The 22,190-nt window shown below is 35.2% G+C and overlaps 1 non-coding gene across 1 annotated transcript; it reads left to right on the top strand.

The window, feature by feature from the left end:
• The first annotated feature begins 7,347 nt into the window (after positions 1-7,347).
• LOC124887586 lies at positions 7,348-7,454 on the top strand. Its single transcript, XR_007045352.1, has one exon. It is a non-coding gene; the product is annotated as a small nucleolar RNA R71 (small nucleolar RNA).
• The last annotated feature ends 14,736 nt before the right edge of the window (positions 7,455-22,190 follow it).

Genomic DNA, 22,190 nt, shown 5'->3' with positions numbered 1-22,190 from the left:
CCCACAAACCCAAACTAATTTAACCAAGCAATAGTAGAAACCATCATCAATAAACTAGAATCTTTACAAATACATCACAACCCACACACAAATTGTACCTATTCTAACATAATCCCTAGAGGAAGAACTAGCAACTCATAACGATAATAAACAAAATATACTCAAATCTCCATCAATTTGATTCATGAAAAATAAAGAGAATGCAAATCACACTTTAAATTCTAATGAATCCTAAATGGGATTTGCCAATTCTTCACTTTGGAGTTTGTCTAATTAATTCTTGCCTCAAATTAGAATAAATTAAAGCTCTATGCCCCATGTTATAAACCCTAAACAAAGGATAGGATAATATGTAAGATAAAGATGAAATGAAAAATGAACTAAAACCGCCTATTTAAGCTCAATTTAACATTTTCCAAATATTATAAAAATGCCCTTCAAACTTTTCTATTCTACCGTGACTGCCATCCCGTGACTGTGATTATGGTAGTCATATCGCGATTGCCCTTCAGCTGACTTTTTTCTGGCCACAATCGCGACCCTCAGTCCAAGAGACGATAATTGAGGGTCGATTCTTGGGCCTACAATTTAAACTTTTGTTCTTTTTGCTCATATTTCTTCTCTTTCACCTTCTCATTAGCTCATTTTTATCAAGTTTCCTTGCGCATCTTCTCATTGCAATTTTTACCTACACAAATGAGCATTAAGTAAGAAAGTAACAACAAATTAATGAAAAAGCATGATAATTTTGACTTAAAAAATGCAAGTAATTTGTCAAATTAACGACTTATTATCATAACATGTCATATTGTACTAGCATGGTACTTTACCAAAATTATAACATAACATATTATACCAACATGGTACCCGATCCATCACCTCAACATCTTATCATAATGTATATGAGAGTACGCTAAAATTTAAAAATTATAACCCATTCAAAATATAATCACAAATATCGGCCCACAATGATTAAAGGTTCTATTTAGTCTACCATTATGTTTGTTTTTTAATTCATTAATTTGTTGTCTTAGTTCTCAAATAAATATCACAATCACAATTTTAAAACCATACCAACTAGATAGTCAACATCTAAATTCACATTATGATGTATTTTCCCTCCGTCTGTACCCAAACCTTGAGATTTAATGTTAGAGTTTTAATAATGGCAAGATTATTTATCACAATATGACAAGCAATACCAACACTTAAAATCAATTAACCACAATACTCTTTTAATCAACTATCTCATTTTCTTACAATACTTTTTTACACACTATCTCATCTTCTAACAATACCTTTTTACTTAATAATTCCTCTTCTAACGATACCTTTTACCCACTATCTCAATTTCTAAACTCAGGATTGATTTATTCTTGAGCTCCAAGGAATTAGGACTACACAAGTCACCCTAATATAACTCGTATGTTTAATAATTTGAACACTAGTTAGGCAACCTAACTTTCCATTTCATTATTTTATATTATATTTTTAAACTATCCATTATACTCCACCTAAGTGACAATAAACTACACATCTATACCCCAAACTTCTAAATGTCACATATTTCGAACCACCTTAACACAAGACACATAAGTCACAATGAGTTGACATATATTACATCCAACAACCATACACATATCATAAATGTAACACATCATTTTCTAATCAAAAGCAAGTAACCCATGATAAAATATTCATCATATTCCACTTCCTAGGTCTTTACAACATTTTTCAAACCTTTCTACGTTACAAGATACAAATTGGGACCCACTAGTCCTACTTGTGATGATTGAGGTACCAATTATAATTGACTAAATACAAACTGGACTCAATTGGAGGATACGACATTGAGATAACATGATAGGGAAGAAGAAATAGAGATAGATTCCTAGATGCCTTGTATCTTTCTATAGATTTTATGTAGAGGTCAATATGCAAATCCGTAGCACTCTACTCAACAATTTGTCTTCAAATAGAAGAGAATAAAACTTGATTCTAATACTATCATTATCATAACCCAAGTAAGCGATTCATGTCAGACGCCTACCTATGACTACCCAAGATAGGAGAACCCTAAAAAATCCCATAAATCAAAATATATGGAAGTTAAAATAATGAATAATGAATTAATTCAATGTTCACATCTAAAATCCTGATAGAGTTAAAACAATAATACTCGTTTAATTTTTTTTAAAACTTTTTTTGAATACATCAGTTACGATAAGTAAATGCAAAAAATAATAACAAGTAACTCCCCATAACCTAGTGTAAATTGGTACAACAGCACAAAACAGGGAGTAGGTACATCCATGACACAACATCCATGTAGAATTAAGATAGTAGGAGCTATAACTGAGTGATTGACATTGGTATTTTTGAATTTCCAACTGACATACACCATGGCTATACTCCCGCATGGAGATATACTTAGTATAACTTTAGTTAACCATATGTACTGGTAAGCATCATCTGTCAAACAAGGTAAAAGGAAAATAAAATCAATAATAAATATGAGAGAATCACACCATTAAATAAAATTTCAGTTATTAAAGCACATTCATATAAGTACTACTCATCAGTGCCTTATCTTATTTGCGCCTTATTTTACGTCGTGGCACGACTCATCTCATTATCACTTATCAACAAAAGTGATAGATTCCTTGTGCTTATCTGGATGATCCGACCAATAGTTCTTTACACACTGTCCATTCACAAAGAACTTCTCCATCTTCTCTTTATTTAACAACTCCATAGCTCCATGAGGTGTCATACGCACCACCTCAAAAGGTCTAGACCATTTCGACCATAATTTTCTAAGAAACAACTTAAGTCGTGAGTTAAACAACAACAAAAGTTGTCCGTATTCAAATACTCTTCCTTGAATTTACTTGTCATGCCATTTTTTAGTCTTCTCCTTTTATAGTTTACCATTTTTGTAAGCATGAAGTCTAAACTCCTCAAGCTCGTTCAGCTGTAATAACCTTTTCTGCCTCGTGGCATTCATCTCAAAGTTCAACTTCTTCACCACCTAATATTCTTGGTGTTCCAACTCCATAGGAAGATGACACACTTTACCATACACCAAGCAATATGGAGACGTTCCAATGGGAATCTTGTAAGCTATTTGATAGGCCCAAAGTGCATCATCTAGCTTCTCCACCCAATCTTTTCTATGCCCATTCATGATCTTCTAAAGTATTTTCTTAATCTCGCAATTTGACACCTCAACTTGTCCACCAGTTAGAGGATAGTATGCAGTGGCAACCTTGTGCCTCACACCAAACTTAGCAAGAAGATTTTTGAACCAGGTGTTAATGAAATGCCTACCACCATAACTAATTATTGCTCTTGGTGTACCAAATCTTGAAAAATTGATCTTCTTCAAAAATTTTAGCACCACTCTTGCATCATTGGTCGGACTCGCCATTGCTTTCACCCATTTAGAGACATAGTCAACCGCTACAAGAATGTACAGAATACTTTTTGAAGGTGGTAATGGGCCCATAAAATCGATCCCCCAAACATTAAAGACTTCGAATTCTAAAATATTGTTGAGAGGAATATCACGACGCCTAGATATGGTACCCAATCTTTGACATTGATCATAATTCTTTACGAAAACAACTGCATCTATAAATAATGTCGGGCAAAAAAAATTGATTGTAGCACTTTTCTCACAGTCCTCTCATCCCCATATGTCCAGCATATGGAGATAAGTGGCAATATTGTAGCACTTTTGAAAATTCAACCTCTGGGATAAACCTACAAATAAATCCATCTGGACCCTACTTGAAAAGGTATGGTTCATCCCAAATGCAGGCACAAGAATCATGAAGTAATTTCTTTCTTTGTTGTGTGGTGGCCTAAGGAGGATACATCTTACATGCTATCAAGTTCACAATATCAGTGCTGCATCTAACGAGAACAACTTCTTATCAGGAAACTCTTCCTTAATACTTAGAAAGTCATTCACAATACGATCTCCATTTTTCAGTCATGACAAGTGATAAGTAACTTGATTTTCAGCGCCTTTTCTATCTCGTACCTCAAGATCAAATTCTTGTAGTAGCAGAATCCACCTAATCAGTCATGGATTTGCATCCTTTTTGTTCACAAAATTCTTAATGGAAGCATGGCCAGTATGAACAATGACCTTTGTACCAACAAAGTAAAATCTAAACTTTTCGAATGTATACACCAATGCCAACATTTCTTTCTCTGTAACCGCGTAGTTAACTTGAGCATAATTCAACACTTTGATAGCATAGTAGATAGAGAAAATACCTTATCTCTTCTTTGACCCAAAAATGCTCCCACAACAATGTTACTAGCTTCACACATCAACTCAAAAGGTAACTCCTAATCTGGAACGATCAGAATAGGTGCTTCAGTCAACTTCTTCTTAAGATTTTTAGAAGTTTCATGAAAATCTGCCCCAAACTCGAACTTGGCTTTTTTCTGTAACAATTTACACATTGGGCTTGCAATATTCGAGAAATCTTGAATGAATTATCTATAGAACCCTGCATGTCCCAGAAAGCTCTGCACTCCTTTGACTGTGATTGGATGAGGCAACTTTTTAATCACTTCAACATTCGCCTTGTCCACTTCAAGTCCTTTGCATGACACTTGAAGTCCTAGGACAATTTCTTTCTAAACCATAAAGTGGCACTTCTCCCAATTCAGCACCAAGTTTGTTTTCTTGCATCACGCTAGGACTCTGTAAAGATTCTGCAGGCACTTTTTTAACAAATTACCATACATAGAGAAAGCATCCATGAATACCTCAACAAATTTTTCCACCATGTCTGAGAATATTGCCATCATACATTTTTGAAATATAGTAGGCGCATTACATAAGACAAAAGGCATAGGTTTGAATGCATATGTACCATATAGATAAGTGAAAGTGGTCTTCTCTTGGTCTTTTGGTGCTATGCTTATCTGATTATAGCCAGAGTACCCATCTAGAAAATAATAATACTCTTGCTCTGCCAATCTATCCATCATTTGGTCAATGAAAGAAATTGGATGGTGATCTTTAAGAGTCTCTTCATTCAACATCCGATAAACAATACAGATCCTCTAACCTGTCACCGTACATATGGGAATTAACTCATTATCATCATTGGTCACTACAGTCATTCCTCTTTTATTTGGTACACAGTGCACCAGACTCACCTATTTGCTATAAAAAATTAGGTAGACAATACCACTATCTAACCACTTGATCACTACTTTCCTGGCCACAAGATTTAGCCTTTGTTGTTGCTATACTCTAGGTTTGTAACTTTCTTCCATGTAGATGTTGTGTATGCAAAATGCTGGATTGATTCCTATAATATCAAATATTTTCCAGCCAATTGCCTTCCTACTCCTCTTTATCACTGCTATAGCTTCCTTTACTTGTATATCTGATAATCCTGCAGACAAAATAATAGGCAAGATATCTTGATCACTAAGAAAAACATATTATAAATAAGGAGAAAGAACCTGAAGCTCTAAGTTAGAAGTATTTTTTAATAAAGGTCTGGGTGATGGACCAATCGGCCTATTCAAATGCTCGAACGACACTTTTTTATTTCAATCACTACTAAATTCATAATCTGGACTAATTCCAATGCTTTCATATCTCTATACAGATCATAACCCATCAAAGCTCGCTTTAATAGTTCTTCAGACAAAAGCAACTGCCAATCCAAAGTAACATTAATAATCAATATAGAAGATAATTCCTCATATATAGCTGGCAGTTTCAATGCTTTATACACATAAAAAAACTTCCACTTTATCGTGTGCTCATATTGTCATTTTTCCAGATGCTACATCAATGAGTGACTGTCCTGTTGCTAAGAAGGGTTATCCCAAAATAAATGGAACAACAGGATTAGCCTTAAAGTCAAGAATTACAAAATCTACCAGGAAGATTAAAGATCCCATTTGCACCAACACATCTTTAATAATACCATCTAGCCCAGCAATGGACCTATCCACTAACTACAACACAATAGTCATGGGTTTAGGACTCCCAAGACCCATCTTTCGGTACCATGATGTGGGTATGAGATTTATGCTAGCACCCAAGTCACACAATCCACGTGCATAAATAGTCTGTGCAATGGTAATCTGTAAGGTAAAACTACTTAGATCATTTAGCTTCGTATGCAATTTATTTTGAATTTTGGACGTGCATTCTTGAGTAAGTACAATTGTAGCATATTCGGTCAACCGGTTCTTATTGGCAATAATGTCCTTCAAGAATTTCGCATATTTTGGCACACTCTACAGAATGTCAACAAGAGGAAGGTTTACTTGAAACTTCTCTAAAAGATCTAGGAACTTCTTATAACTTGCTTTCTCTTAATGCTTCCTTTTCTTTTGAGGAAAACGTAAGGGGATAGTCTTCTTTTCTGCATGAATTTCATCTCCTGCCTCTTTTTCCTTAACTTTCTCCTTTGCACTGTCTTTTGAACTATCATCAGTAACAATGGAATTATCATGCTCCTAAACCATCTCCTTTGTTTACAACCCACTCCTTGTTGTAACAGCATTTACCTACTACAGATTAGCCTCTATATCGCTAGGTAATGCTCCATGTGGCCTTTTTTTCTGTGATCCTACAATTTGAACCAACTACAACTCTATATTTCTTGTAAGAAATTATTGACTCTTCAACTCAGATGCAAACTGTGGTTGTTGAGTCTTTATGTCAACTGTAAATTATGCTTGTTGGGCCATAAACTGCTTAATCAATTCCTCCATATTACTAGTCTGAGCGGTCGCCTGATTATTCTGAGCTGGCTATAAATTTGATTGCATTGGTCCTTTATACTAATTTGTATTTTGTGCTTGATTTCAACCCCATGAGAAATTGGGGTTGTTCCTCTAATTGGGATTATACGTGTTCCTAATATTGTGTTGAACCTGACAATTTGTATTCCCTACATAGTTATCTGGATATGGATTAACAGAACATGCGTATGCTTTGTGCTCACCACTTATACAAACTTCACACCATAAATATACCTATTGAACTGCATTTGTTTACTGGTTGTGACACCTAAATTTAGGTTGTTCAGTTGAGTAGTCATATGGTTTTGCATTGCTGAAATCTATGCCTGTAATACAGTGAACTGATCTACCTCTAATGCCCCTACAACCTTCTTGGGGGTACTCTTTTTGTCTTTATGCCAATCTGGATTCCCTTGTGAGATTTGATTCAATAGTGTATACAATTCTTCATAAGTTTTCTCCAAAGCTTGGCCTCCTGCTGCTGAATCTAAGAGAATCTTTGTATTCGACTTAAGGCTTTCTATAAATGTGTGCACCAAGACATCATTCAATTGATGGTGATGAGGACAATTTTTGAGCATGTCTTTAAATCTCTCCCTAGCTTGGTAGAGATTTTCTTCATCTTTTTGTCTGAAACTCAAAATCTCACTCCTCTATCATGTAGTCTTTTGGGATGGAAAGAATCAAATAAGGAACTTTCAAGCACAATATTCCCTAGAAGTAATGGAGTGTGGTGGTTTAGCATATAACCACCTCTTTGTTTCCCCATTTAAAAAAAAAGAGTGTAAATCTGGCAGAATCAGAATTCACATCTTCAAGAATGTATGTATCACTTATCTCCAGGAAGGTCTGTATGTGCTATTATGGATCCTCGTATGAATGTCTATGAAATTGCCCCATAGAATTCAACAACTACACCATATTTTATTTAATTCCCATCGACCTCCTGGCTCAGGCTTCTGAATACTGTTAGTCACATGGTTCATGAGTGGGATTTCCACGTCACGAATAGGTCTTGCAGCTGGTTGAATAGGAATAACTAGAATAATCGAAGCTAGAACACTTCCAATATTTGGATAACCAACATTAGGATCTCGTCTTTCATCCATCTGACCTATTAAATGAAATGTTGAGCTCTTAATGTCTAATGAAAAATCAATTTTGGTTCTGCAAAAAACTCTACCAACCCTTTATCACTAGCCAGTCCAGTATTCAACTAAACCTACAAAAATTTAGTCGCTAAGATCAAGTTGTTCACTTAAACTTATTATCAAAAATGAATAATTAAGAAATTTACTAATTATACTAGTCCCCGGAAATTGCGCCAAAAACTTATTACGTCCCTATGCACAAGCAAATGTACGTGATCGTACAAGTAGTATAAAGACTTAAACAGTCAGATATCGTTCCCACGAGGACTAATAAACTAGAAATTTAGTCAACTTTTAGTTTGAGACAAATTGGTATTAAGCGCTTAAGAGTATCAAGATGATTCTGAATTTATGAATAAAAATGTAAATTATTAAACAAGAAATAACTAGTGGTGGCTAGAGCAAAGCGAGCAACGGTTGCAATCAATAATTATAATGATTCCAGGATGAAGGCATTTTGAACAATCATACAATTCTCTATTCTTATCACAGTCTAATTGGTTATTTGGTTGTTGATTCGCAAGGTTTATGACACGATCTTGGTCTCCCGACCTCAAATCTTCTATCTATTGAATATGGTAGCTACAACTCCCACAGAGATACAACAATTCTTCTAAATTCATAAAGTTATCTTCTTGTAGTTGAACCAAGCAAGGCTTCTAGGTATATCCCTATCCTAGATGCTAATTCAAATCCATTCTTTTATAAAAGGATAAGAACCTTGCTCTCTAATTTCTTTGTTCTATCCTATGATTCTCCTCCCAGATGCACATAGAAATATAGATTTATTCTAATGGCGGCCACTCATCAAAATAGTAAGTTCAAGAAATTAAGAACAACCCAGATGATAATCCAAAAAGAAACTATGAATGAGAATATAAAAGAGTAATCATGTTCTTGGCCTCAACCGCAGAATAAGGGTGTTTAGCCACTCATGTTTGAATTCAACATACAAAATAAGTAAATAATTATACCCAAAATAATTTTTGAAGTAAATAAGTTCAAACTAAGTATTAAGAACCCTAAAATAAACAATGTTTTGTTTTTTCGTTGCTTCTATGCTTGCAAAAAGCCCTGTAACTATGCTTATGTGTTCTTTTTATACTAGGAAAAATTTCACCAGATCTGTACTATTGATGTGACACATCATAAATCATGTTGTATCACCCAACGTGTCGCATCCTTATTGCGTTGTTCCACTAGAATTCCACTTCCAAAATCAGGCTAAGTCCATTTTGTCACCACACGACGTGATGCGTTGACATTGCGTCATTTCACTAAAAATTGCTCCTTAATATTCAGCTAAGTATCAAAAACTGAGGTATCGACATGACACATTGATATCGCAATGATGCACTAGAAGTTTCACATGGAATTTCTGCTAACTTAGAAAAATCATGCATCGACGCGACGTGATGTTACCATAGCATCGATGCACTGGAAATTGTTGTTTAAATTTTTACTAAGGCACATAATATTACCAATTGGCGCAGTGCATAGAGATCGTACCATGTCACTGGTATTCTTCTCCATTTTATTTCTTCTTGTGCATCTCCATATGTTTTTTCCTTTGATTTGTATGGTCCTTTGCCTCATCATGATATGCATCCTATTTTCTTTCAAATCTATGGGAAATCAACCCTATTTTTTTGAATCATATCGGTTATCTATGAAACACAATTTAACAAGTAATTCAACATGTTTAACATACTCTTTATTCTTGACACAAGTCCAAATATGGGTAAATAGCGGTGTTTGAACATAGAAATATGCCCAAGATCAGTTTTCTTTATGATCAGGGAATTATGATGAAGGATGTGGAGGAAGAGTTTTTAGGTTTGATGCCAACATTAGGTGCTTGTATTGGATATTTTGACCAAGCCCATGCAATGAATCTCCAAGTAATTTTTCTGTATTTTTTCTCATTTTTGCAATTTAGAGCCTTTTTATAGCTGGTCCAAGTTATTTATGACTTGCTGGAAGTAACAGTGCAATTATCGAGTAATTTATTTTTATTTTTAGAGACAATCCTATCCTTTGAAGTCTTCATTGGTTTAAATTATCTACCGAGTGAAAACTTTAATTAATCTATCTTGTAGGACAATTTTAGTATTCCAACAGCCCCAAAACATCCATTTTAGGCTAGGTGGACACTTGGTTTGGTTCTTAAATCTTTCAAACTCATTTTGGGCTATTGGCTGGAAGTTATGAAATTTGCACATAGTTGTGGAACCCACTTTTCATCAAAATAACCTTAGATGGAAACTTCGACTATGCCAATCAGGCTCAAACATCAAATTTGATAGGTTAGCATAGTTTATTTCCATATGCAAGATTTTGGATGAATCCTGAGAGGTTAACAGAGACTCAGAAATATTCTAAGTCTCAAGCTAATGTAAGTAAATCTAGTGCGACCTATGTAGAGTCCTTTAAATATTTAGCAGCGGGTTCTTTAGAAGACCATTGGGCACTTTAATAGCCCTGGCAAATTTAGTAAGTGGATCTTTTATGGCTAGTTGGTTGCTAAAGTACTAGTCGCTTTAGCACCAACCGACCACCTTAGCGGCCCGCCATGTCAATAAGGTAACGATTTAGTGCCTACCACTAAAGCAACCCAGTGTTTGATTAAACAGAATTGACCCTCTTGGAAAGGGTACAAACATCCCACTTAGCCTAATTTTCACCATTCTTTAAGCATTCTAAAGAATATTAAACCCTAAAATATGGGAATTTTTGGCAGGATCAATTATGGGTGGATGTGGTCATTGAATTTGGGGTAATAATAAATTAATTTCATAGTTAATTCCACTATTTTTTAGGAAATCCCTAAAGTATTGGTGGCTTGATTGTATCACCATTAGAGTTCAAAATTTGCCTATTTTTTAGGGTAAATATTTTTTAAGCATAGAGGGACATTGTATTTCTTTCAAAAGTTTCATTTTGCAAATGGGACCCACATGGTATTTATATGTAACTTTTGACAACAATCACAATAGTTCAATACGGTTATCAAGATGAGTAGATTGTTATTTTGATAGTGTAGCAACTTATAGAAGCTTCTCCAAAATGAAAATTAGAGATTTAGCTAATTCTTATGAATTTTCTTTGATATCTAGGAAGGCTAGGTTTACTCTCTTCATAGATCGAGCTGTTTAGTACTATGATTGTGATATTATGATAGATATGGGGTGGGATTTAGGTATTGGAGGTATGATTGAATATATTTAGGGTTAGTTGGACTATTTAGGCTATCTTGGAAATATAATTTAGGTGTAATTGACATAGTCACTCATTTTTTAGGATAAATTGCTATCTTAGTGCTTATTAGGGTATATCTAACATTAACAAATAAATTTAGATTCTTTACCCTAGCCTGGGGGTAGAATTTGTTCAAGGTGAATTTTAGGGATTAGAAGTGGGCCCCTCTAGCCCACCTTAGTCCAAGATTTTTGTTACCTTTTATTGACTTATTTATGAATAATATAACCTTATTAATGATAAATTTAGAGCTTGAATATATTAGATGATTATTTATTAGCTAGTTCAGTAGATGGGAGTTAGTGCTAATTTTGGGTAAGTTTCATTGGATAATTGTTGTGATATAGTGATATGGATTATTATTACTATTTATTTACATGGTCAGTTGCTGATGATACTATTATATGAGTTCCATTTCTACTCCAAAAATTTATGATGACAATAATATATGAGTCCCTCTTCAATGTCTAGTAAATAATGGTAATATTGATACTATTAAGTTATAGTTAATGTTTAGCAGTTGGAGAGTTATTTATCATATTATATGGTTAAGATGGATTATATTTTTTGGCATGTTCAATTGTAAATTTATGGTTATTGGGTCATATACTTTCTTTAATTGTATCCTCCAAGCTTATGGAGGCTTGTGTTGGGTGATTTACTTTTCCACACTTATTGGCTTATGGGGACAATTGAGTAGTTATAATGGTGTGATTTATACATTACTTTTGTATTTTTAATTTACTTCTTCATTACAGTGTTGGAGTATATTTCTAGGTTTGCCCTATTACCTTAGCATAGTTTACATTATCATGTATCTTATCATATTTATATCATAATTTAGCTTAGTCAGTCGATGATGCCTACTGATTATCCACGGTTTTGGAACTCATACTACATTTCTACAAATTTTTGGTACAGATCCATGTACTATTAGCCGTTGCTGATTCGATGATTGAGCTTGGTTGATTTCGGAGATTAGGTTAGCTCTTGGAGTTAGAGTTACCCTTTTTCCTTTTATTTATCCATATCTAGTCTTTTTTTTTTGAGACAAATTATTTTTGACCATTCAGTACTTACAGTTTAGTTGTAGTGGCTCTTGTATCGACATTACTGAGTCTTGGGATGGTTATTGCTCTTTTATCTATCTAGTAGACTTTTATGACTATTTTGTTGCTATTTTAAGTATTTAATTATTGATTTCTAGCCTTTAGGTCATTTTCAACCAAGTTAGAACATTCTCATAGGTTTGGTCTATGGCTTAGCTTACCTCCTACAGAGATAACCATCATGACCCATAAATTGGGTTATGATAAATTGGGTCAGAGCTAGTCTTCAACGGTACTACTTATAAAAGAGAAAGTGTCTTGAAGAGCCCTATAGATCAGAATGATGTTTCTTTTCTTTGGGAGGATGCAGAATATTCTTAAGTATTCTTCATATTTTTCATTCATTTTGTGCTATGAGTCTGAGTTAGTTTCTAAAGCATTCCCTTTGTTTCACACATTTGTAGATGGCTCAAATACATGCTACTGCTATATGAGATGAGTTTCCTAAGACCAAGCCTAGGGATCATGTCACTTTTCATGGATAATCTATAGGTCGTGCATAGCCTAGGGATGTGTTATTAGCTAGCGTCCAGGATAAAGGGCCTCCACCATACCTTATTTCTACTGATAATACAAAGATTCTTCTGCCCCATGGGATAGGGACTACCCCAGGTTCCACCAATATATTTTTCTTCATTTGTGCTCGGAAATACTTAGGTTCAACCTTTTGGTATTTGTTTGTGGTGCATCATCTAATGGAGTACGATCCTGCCTGAATAAGGTTGATCAATGGTAGCTGCTTAGAGCTTTCTCGATACCTTAATTGAACTATTCCGCTCTTAGCTTGAGTTCTTGCTTAATGAGGCATCCATTGTTTGCTCTTAGATTAGACTAAGAGGCAATACTTACTGTAGAAGCAGGCAAGTATACAGGTGCTTACATTTTCTTGAGAATTCTCAGACCCGATCACCCGTCAAAGAAATATCCTTAGGTCTTAAGTCTATAGCTAGGTAGCTTGTGTTGCCTACGTAGGATAGAAAACAATGCTTTGCATGAACATCTATCATATTGGTACAAAGGAAGGCATACAATCTCTAGCTCTGGCTTCTAGAGTTAAGGTCCCTCCTGCGGCTATGGTTGCCCCTGTGGTAGTTTTTTCATCTGGTCTTTGCACATCTGGTAGTTTCTTAGCCGATGGTTACCCATTTTCCTATATTTGTTTAAGAGAAAAAGGTGTTTAGTAGGTTCTTGAGATTGCCTATTTTTAGGTTTTCTAGTACACCAGGCGAGGATGTGTATGAGTTCTTGATTGCTTGTCAGGATAGGCTCCATAATTTTGTCCTAATTTAGACTTGTGGTGTGGATTACACTACGTTTTAGTCTTTATAACTCATCATTTGTGAAGAGGTCATCTTGATTCTTGGTTAGCTTGATCTCCCTAATTGACAAGGGCTCAGTTCTTCAAAATTTTATTAGAGAAGTACATACCTCATAGTCTTAAGGACCATTTGAGGGATCACTTCTTGATGTTAGAGAAATACTCTATGATAGTTATGGAGTATGAGGATTGATTTAATGAATTGGTTAGGTGTGATACTTCTATTCTAACTAATGAGTATAAGAAGTTTGTTGCTTAGTTCTGGGATTGATACTTTCTTTTTATATGGATGCACAGAGTTTGTTTGTTATGGGTTGGTCTTTTGGTGAGGTTTCTTATCATGCTCAGGTCATGGAGGTGATGTATTATGAGGCCCAAAGGTGATAAGAATTCATGATATTAGGGTAGTTTTAGTGAGAGTAGTATTGTCTTATGGATTAGACACAGTGGTTCTCAAGGTGGATATAATCTGCATTGGCTTCATCAGTATCAGGGTTAATCTAGTACGCCAGTTTAAGATACACATCAGATTATCGATGGAGGCTACTCTAGTTTAAGTGGTCTTTCTAGCCAGGGTAGTGTTGTAACTTTTAGAGGTTTATTTTTTAGTTATTCTAGTTGGGGTGGTTATTCTAGGTTAGTTTAATCTTCTAATTTTTTCATGGCTCCAGGGACCTATCATGTTTGCAAAACTTTTTGTCATTTATTGAGAGAATGTACTAGCCATGACATAATGATTCCTTTAGTTCATTATTTTCCATTAATTTAGGTAGTTGTTCCCCATCTAAAGGTGGTATGTACAGTTGTACTAATGTCCCCCAGAGGGCTCGTGGAGGCTCTCAAAAAGTAGGACAAGAAGTTGGTTAGGAGCCCAACCAAGTGGTAGGGGGTTTTAGTTGTAGATATACCTAAGGTTGAGTCATCAGATGTTGTTATTAGATGTACAATCTTAGAATGTCATCAGTCAGCTTTTTCTTTATTTTAATTGGGATCGACCTATTCTTATGTGTCTGCTTTTTATTCCTATCAATTAGCGTTATCCTGGGATTCATTATCTATGCCATTTTGTGTATCTACTCTTGTGGGTGATTCTTTAGTACTGGGTTAGGTTTTCAAAATAGGTGTTGTGACTATTTGAGAGCTTGATACTCATGCTAATCTTATTATATTATACATGGTGGAGTTTAATGTTATTTTTTGTATAGACTAGTTATCCCACTATTACGCGGTCCCGGATTATTTTACCATGATCATTACCTTTTCCATGCGCTATATACCTATGATAGGAAATGATTCTCCGTGAGTTGATGGGGATTATTTCATATATTCATGCTAGGAGACTTGTTTTGAGGGTTTACGAGTCATATCTTACTTATATGGGTGATGTTAGTGTAGAGAGTTCGTCGCTCGACTATGTTTCAATAGTTTGTAAGTTTCCTAATATTTTCTCTACAGACCTACCTATTTTTCCTTCTAAGTGTGATGTTAAGTTTTTGATTAATCTTGAGTTGAGCACCTAACCTATTTCGTGGAACTTGGCGAGCTTAAGGAGATGAATTCTCAACATCGTGATCTTCTTAGTAATGGTTTCATTAGAATTGAGTATGTCTCCTTGTGAGCTCCTATGTTGTTTTATAAAAGGAAGAATAGTTCCATATGTTTGTTTATTGATTATATGCAGCTTAATAAGGTGACATTGAAGAACCGCTATCTTATGTCTTACATTGATGATTTATTTAACTAGCTTGAAGGAGCAGTGGTGTTATCCAAGATTTATTAGAGGTCAGATTATCTTATGTTTTGAATTATGGTTGCAGATATCTCGAAGACAACCTTTATGACCCATTATGGTCATTATGAGTTTCTACTGATGTCCTTTTGATTGAATAATGCCCAACAACATTTATTGATTGGATAAATCGCGTCTTCAGACCTTATGTTGATTTATTTGTTATTGTGTTCATCGATGACATCCTTATGCATTCTATGAGTAAAGAGGTGTTTATACAACGTCTGAGCATTGTGCTCTGGACTTTGTGGGATCATATACTTTTTGTCAAATTCTCTAAGTTTTAATTTTGGCTTGAGTCAGTGACTTTGTTTTGCCAATGGTGACAAAGGATCAAATAATGGTAGAACCAACAAAGGTTGAGGATATTCATGATTAGGCCATACCTATATCTTTATTTTACGTTCCTAACTTTATTGGTTTGTTTTGTTACTATAGGCAATTTTTTGAGAGTTTTCCTATCATTCCATTGGCAATGACCAAATTTACTCGAAAGGAGGTTCTTTTTAATGTTCAAAGTAGTATGAGTCGAGCTTTCAAACGCTCAAAGTGTTTTTAACTTTATCTCCTATCAGGGCTATTTCTATTGAGGGTGAGTGACTTACCATGTATTGTTGTGCTTTTAGTGTCAATTTGGATTGTGTGTTTATGCAGTAGGGTTGAGTTATTACTTATGCATTAAGGCAACTAAAGGTGCACTAGTACAACTACCCTACTGATGATTTGGAGTTGGCAATTGTAGTTTTTCTGATGGAATTTGGAGAAATTATCTTTATGGTGTGCATTAGGAGATCTTTATGGATTATCATAGTCATCATCATCTTATGACCTAGAGGCAGCTTAATTTTAGGTAGGGTAGATGGATTGAGTTTCTTAAGGGTTATCATATCTTTATGTTGTATCATCCAGGCGAGGTGAATGTGGTAAAGGATTCCTTGAGTTGAAATATGGTCAGTACGAGTAGCTTGGATTGTATTTCAGTTTATTAGAGGCTATTGACATCGGGCATTCAATACTTAGCAAACTTAATGGTACTACTTAATATTTCATACCCTAAGAGGATTCTTTCCAGTATTGAGGTGAGGTATTAATTATTGGAGAAAATTTAGATTGGCATATTTAAGGATAAGAGGCTTTACACCATCCGTGATTAAGTGTTGAATGGTGAGTCCAAAAGTGTAACCATAGATTATGTAGATATTTGATATTTGATTGCCGCATTTGTGTTCCAAGGGTTGATGTACTGATTCAATCTATTTTGCATTAGGCTCACAGCTTCACATATTCTAATTACCCGATTATAACCAAGATGTGTAGTGATTTGTGGAATCATTATTGGTAGAGTGCTCTGAAAAGAGATCTTACAGACTTTATAGCTCGTTGCCTATTTGGTCAGCAGGTGAAGGCCGAGCACCAAAGGCCTGGTGGCTTGATGTAGAGGTTGCCCATTCCCGAGTAGAAGTGGGAGCAGATTACCATGCACTTTGTTAGTAGATTACCACGCACTTCCCATGGTTCTGTTTCTATTTGGGTCATTGTGGATTGGTTGACCAAGTCAACATACTTTATTCCTATTCAGATGTCCTTTTGTGAAGAGAAGTTAGCTCATATATATCTTATTCTGATATTCTGCTTTCATGGTGTGACTATATCTATCATTCAGATTGAGGTTGAGTGTTCACTTCCAGATTTTAGAGAGCTTTTTAGGTGGAGTTAGGCACACTGGTGGATATTAGTAAAACATTCCATTGTCAAACCAATGGGTAGTAGGAGCAGACTATTAAGGTTCTCGAGGATATTCTCAAAGATCGTGTTATTGATTTTGGGGTAAGTGGGAGAAACTTTTGGTGTTAGTAGAGTTTGATACAAATAATAACTACCATTCGAATAGTGAAATGAAAACTTTTGATGCTTTTTATGGTAGGTGTTATTGTTCACTAATTTGGTGGTTGGAGATTTTTGATAATAGACCATGTGGTGTTGACTTGCTTCAGGAGTTGTTGGATACGGTCATGGTGATTTAAGATAGGTTGAGGGCATCTCAGAGTAGGTAGAAGGCTAATACAAATCATAGACTTTTTTCCTTGAGATTTGGAGTTAGTGATCGAGTATTCCTCCGTGTATTTCCCATTAATGGTGATATAAGGTTAGGGAAGAAAACCAAGATGATCCCTAGATACGTTGAACCCTTTAAGATTATTCACACAGTTTGAAAGATTACATATGAGTTAGACTTACCCTAAGATTTTATTGTTGTTTATCCAGTTTCCATGTTTTTATGTTGCGGTAGTACATTCCTGGCCATTCTCATATGCGTAGATAGGATCCCATTCAATTGAATTAGTGATTGACCTTCATGGAGGAGCCCGTGCTCATATTGGATAGTGATGTCAAGCAGTTACACATTAGAGAGTTAAGGTTCTCAGAAGTCATTGCCCAATGGAGGAGAGTACTTAGGCGATCGAGAGAGAGGTGCGGACTCAGTACCCTCACTTGTCTGAGGCTTCAGGTACATCCTAATCCTTATCTTTTATGGAGGAAATTTCTTTTAGTAATGGTATTACAATGACCCTAAGGTCATTTTTTATATTTTAACTCATTTTCATCGTTAAGAGACTTTCTATTGCAGACCTAAGTCATTGATGACTTGCTTGAACTAACAATGTGATTACTAGGTACTTCGTTTGGTTTTTAGAGCCAATTCATTTTTTTTGAAGTCTTTGCTTGTTGAAATTAGCTACCAGGCAAAAATTATAGTTAAACGGCCTCGTATGACAATTCAGACTTTTCCAACACCTTTGGAATGTTGATTTTAGGTTGGGTGGACCCTCTGTTCGTGTCCCAAACCTTTTAACTCATTTCGAGCTATTGGTCAAAAGTTAAGAAATAGCACATGGGTGTGGGACCCATCTTTCACCAAAACGACCTCAAATGAAAATTTGACTACGTCATTGAGTTTGAAACGTTGAATTTTATAGGGTAGCATGGTTCATTTACGTAAATGGGATTTTCGATCAATTTGGAGGGGTGGATGGAGACTCAGAATTATTCCAAGACTCTAGCTGATTCAAGAAAAACTAGTGTGATTGCTAGATTAGCCTCAGTCTCTTTGGCGAAGGGCACTTTAGTGTCCTTTTGACCGCTTTACAAGTCCTGACAGATTCGGCAAGTGCCATTTTAGCATCTAGTTAGACTCTAAAAGTCTAGTCACTTTAGTGCCAATCGAGTACCTTTAGCAGCCTACATTATCAGTGAGCTACTCTAACGATTCGAGGCTACCCCTTGGTTGCAACAACAATCCTTACAGCCATAAGTGACCACAAGCTAACATATATTTGGGTACCTACTCTTAGCAATGAATATTATAATGCAAGTTCTACATATGTGGAAAGTAAACTGATCTGGTACTGTGCTGAAATCAAACACGAAAATATAATTTGGCATATCTGAAACAACCAGATGAACTAAAATGAATATGTGTCTATCTATCTAAAATAACTGATAAGAGAACTGAAAACTAATTATCTTTTTGACTGCTTGAAAGCTTCCAGAAATTATGAGGAGTTTATGGGGTAGACCACGAACTAACTCTGATTGACTAAACATAAATAGAGACTAAAATAAGGATAAAATAAGTCATTTCCTAGAGAGAAGTGGACTAACCAATACTATTGTTGGATAATGTTGAACTGTCTATGTACAGTTGAGAAATTGAGCATCCAAACCTATGTCATAAGACATCATAGAGCAAAGGAAAAGTATGCAATCAATAGTTTGGGTGTACTGGTACGTGAGTTAAGGTTAAATTAAAATGGATAATGTAATTGAACATGGATGCATGACATGTCAAACTGAGAATGCAAAACTGAGCATAAACATAATATTAAAATAACCTGAAATCAGAATAACTGAAATCTGTATATCTAAACACCTAAAATTTATACACTTGGTCATGTAAACCTGAACTGATCTATTTTAAGAACTATTCTGAGACCATGGGAGCTATTAATAATCGATGCAACCTAATTTGAGCTATTTGGGTCCAACATATAACCCAATTGGATGGGTGTTGAAACTTTGCCAGGGGTACTAACACATAACTGACAATGTCGATCCACAAGATGTCCTAAATGACGAAGGTGTCATGCCTTTACTAATGAGGGACCCCTCAAAATCAATGGTGGAACCGTAGGATTAGAATTTGGGGACTGCTACTAATGACTCATGCCTGACTGATGGGGGAGTCTTCATCCCTATATTCACATGGTGCTAAGTGTTACTCCCAACTGAATGACACTAGTATTATTAGTTATTTAACATGACATGGTATTGTTCTAGTAGATGCTCAAAATGAACATGATGTTCTAAATATGATAACAAAACCATGGTATGACCGATTTGATAATTAAAATAAAATCATGTAAAAGCACTTAGGTATAGGGTGTTCATAATCCACCAACATTGAATGATTACAAAATATGGTCACATTACTTAAAACAGTGACATGAAGTCAAAATTCAAAGGCCCAAAGCAAGAAAAAACCCAATGAATGAGAAAAATATATGAATTTGAACAGAGGAATGTTTTAAACATGAGAAAACATCATATTTACATGGTTTAATTCATATTTTGAGGATTTATCATGAAATCAAGGGAATTATGATAAGAGAAATTGTAATTCAAACACGAAGTGACCTAAATAAGATGGAAACACATGTTGACATTGCATGAATTTGATTTACTATGAAGTTCATGATTTAAATTCATATGTTTCATAGATAATTTCATAAAATAGGATAAGATTCATACTTTTAAACTAAAATAGGGTTTTTAGGCTCAATGGGTGAAAGGGTCCCATTGATGAATACCCCACATACCTGTAGTAAAAGTTTAGGGAAGAATCCTTGTAATTGTTTTTTTCTCTGAGAAACCCTAATTGTTGTTCTTGAGTGTGGGAGAGGAGATTAACATGTTCAGTGTTTGAGATTGAGAGAATATAAGCTTCTTTGATGGTTATAAGTGATGGGTAGAAGTTATAGGAAGGAAAAAGACCCAAAAACCCCTATAACTAATCATTACAGAATTCGTCTCTAGTCTATAGAGTCGACTATACACCTTGTATGATGATGATACGACTGGCCTCTTGACTTGAAAGTTTGACAGAATTAGAATGGCATATACTAGTCCACATATGAGTCCCACCTTATGACTCTATCATTTCATACAACTAGTACTCACCCTACGTACCCTATACAAAACTTATCTTACTTTATACTGACTTGGTTACTATTACCACGTACGACTTGTATAATCATCTTATGACTCCAAAGGTTTAATTCGTACACTAAATATAAAGTGACCCATCACATACTTTCTTAGGTATGAGTTCCATGTACGACTCAAATGATATGTGTACAATTCAAGGGATGAGTCGTATGATCACAGAATCATTTTAGGGATGGGGTATTACAATACTCCCCCTTAGGAACATTCGTCCTCAAATTAGATTAGTTAAGACGAGATACTATGAAAACTGAGGTCACAAACTTAATGTTCATGAACTAAAATGTGACTAAACAAATGAGTCTGAGACATGATAAATGGACTGAACTAGTTTTGTGAATTCATGCAATGACATATGAATGGTTACATAGCTGAAACAAAGCTCGGGAAAAGGCTTGATTTAAGAAAAATCATTACCACGAAGGAAGTTTGCATTCGTGGAGAAAAGATGAGGGTACTTGGCTCATATATCTGCTTTTACTTCCCAAGTGGCTCCCTCAACAGACTAATTTCTCCATAGAACTTTCACCAAGGGAACCTCTTTGTTCCTCAACCTATAAATCTGACGATCAAGGATCTCAAATGAAATTTCTTCATAAAAGAGACTATATCTCACATCCATACTTTCTAAAGGCACCACTAAAGATGAATCACCAATAAACTTCTTTAACAAGGAGACATGAAATATTAGATACATTGATGTCAAGACTTTAGGTCGCTCTATCTCATAAGCTACCTTCCCAAAGTAGTTCACAATCCTATATGGGCCAATAGTGTGGGGACTGAGCTTTCCCTTTTTACCAAACCTCTACACCTTATTTATGGGTGAAATATTTAGATACACGAGGTCACCAACATCATACTTAAGATCTTCACTCCTCACATTGGCATAAGATTTTTAACAACTCGGAGATGTTTTTATCCTCTCTCGGATTAACTTAACATTCTCCATTTCCTCAAATATTAAATCTATCCCTATAAAAGTAGCCTCACCCACTTCAAACAAACAAATAGGATATCTACATCTCCTCTCATAAAGAGCCTCAAATAGAGTAATTTGAATACCGGAGTAATAACTGCTGTTGTAGACAAACTCAATCAAAGTTAAGCTGTCATCCCAACTACTCTTAAATTCAATAACATGGGATCTCAAAATGCCCTCTAATGTCTGAATGGTCCTCTCTGCATGACCATCTATCTAAGGATAAGAAAAATGTACTAAGATGAAACTGAGTACAAGAACCCTTTTAAAGAGATTTTCAAAAGTGAGATGTGAACAGAGTACCCTTATCTAAAATGATAGACAACAGAATCCCATTCAACCTAACCAACTCATTCAGATAGAGTCTAGCATAATCCGCAATTGAATATAAAGTATGGACTGGCAAGAAAGGGCTGACTTGGTTATCCTAACTATAATGATCCCTATCGAATCATGTTGATGACGTGTACAAGGAAATCATGTAACAAAATCCATGTTCACAACC

The sequence above is a fragment of the Capsicum annuum genome, chromosome 9 (genome assembly GCF_002878395.1).
Source record: "Capsicum annuum cultivar UCD-10X-F1 chromosome 9, UCD10Xv1.1, whole genome shotgun sequence".
NCBI lineage: Eukaryota > Viridiplantae > Streptophyta > Magnoliopsida > Solanales > Solanaceae > Capsicum > Capsicum annuum.
The sequence above is the reverse complement of the archived record's forward strand: the minus strand, read 5'-3'. Positions and strand labels throughout refer to the sequence as shown.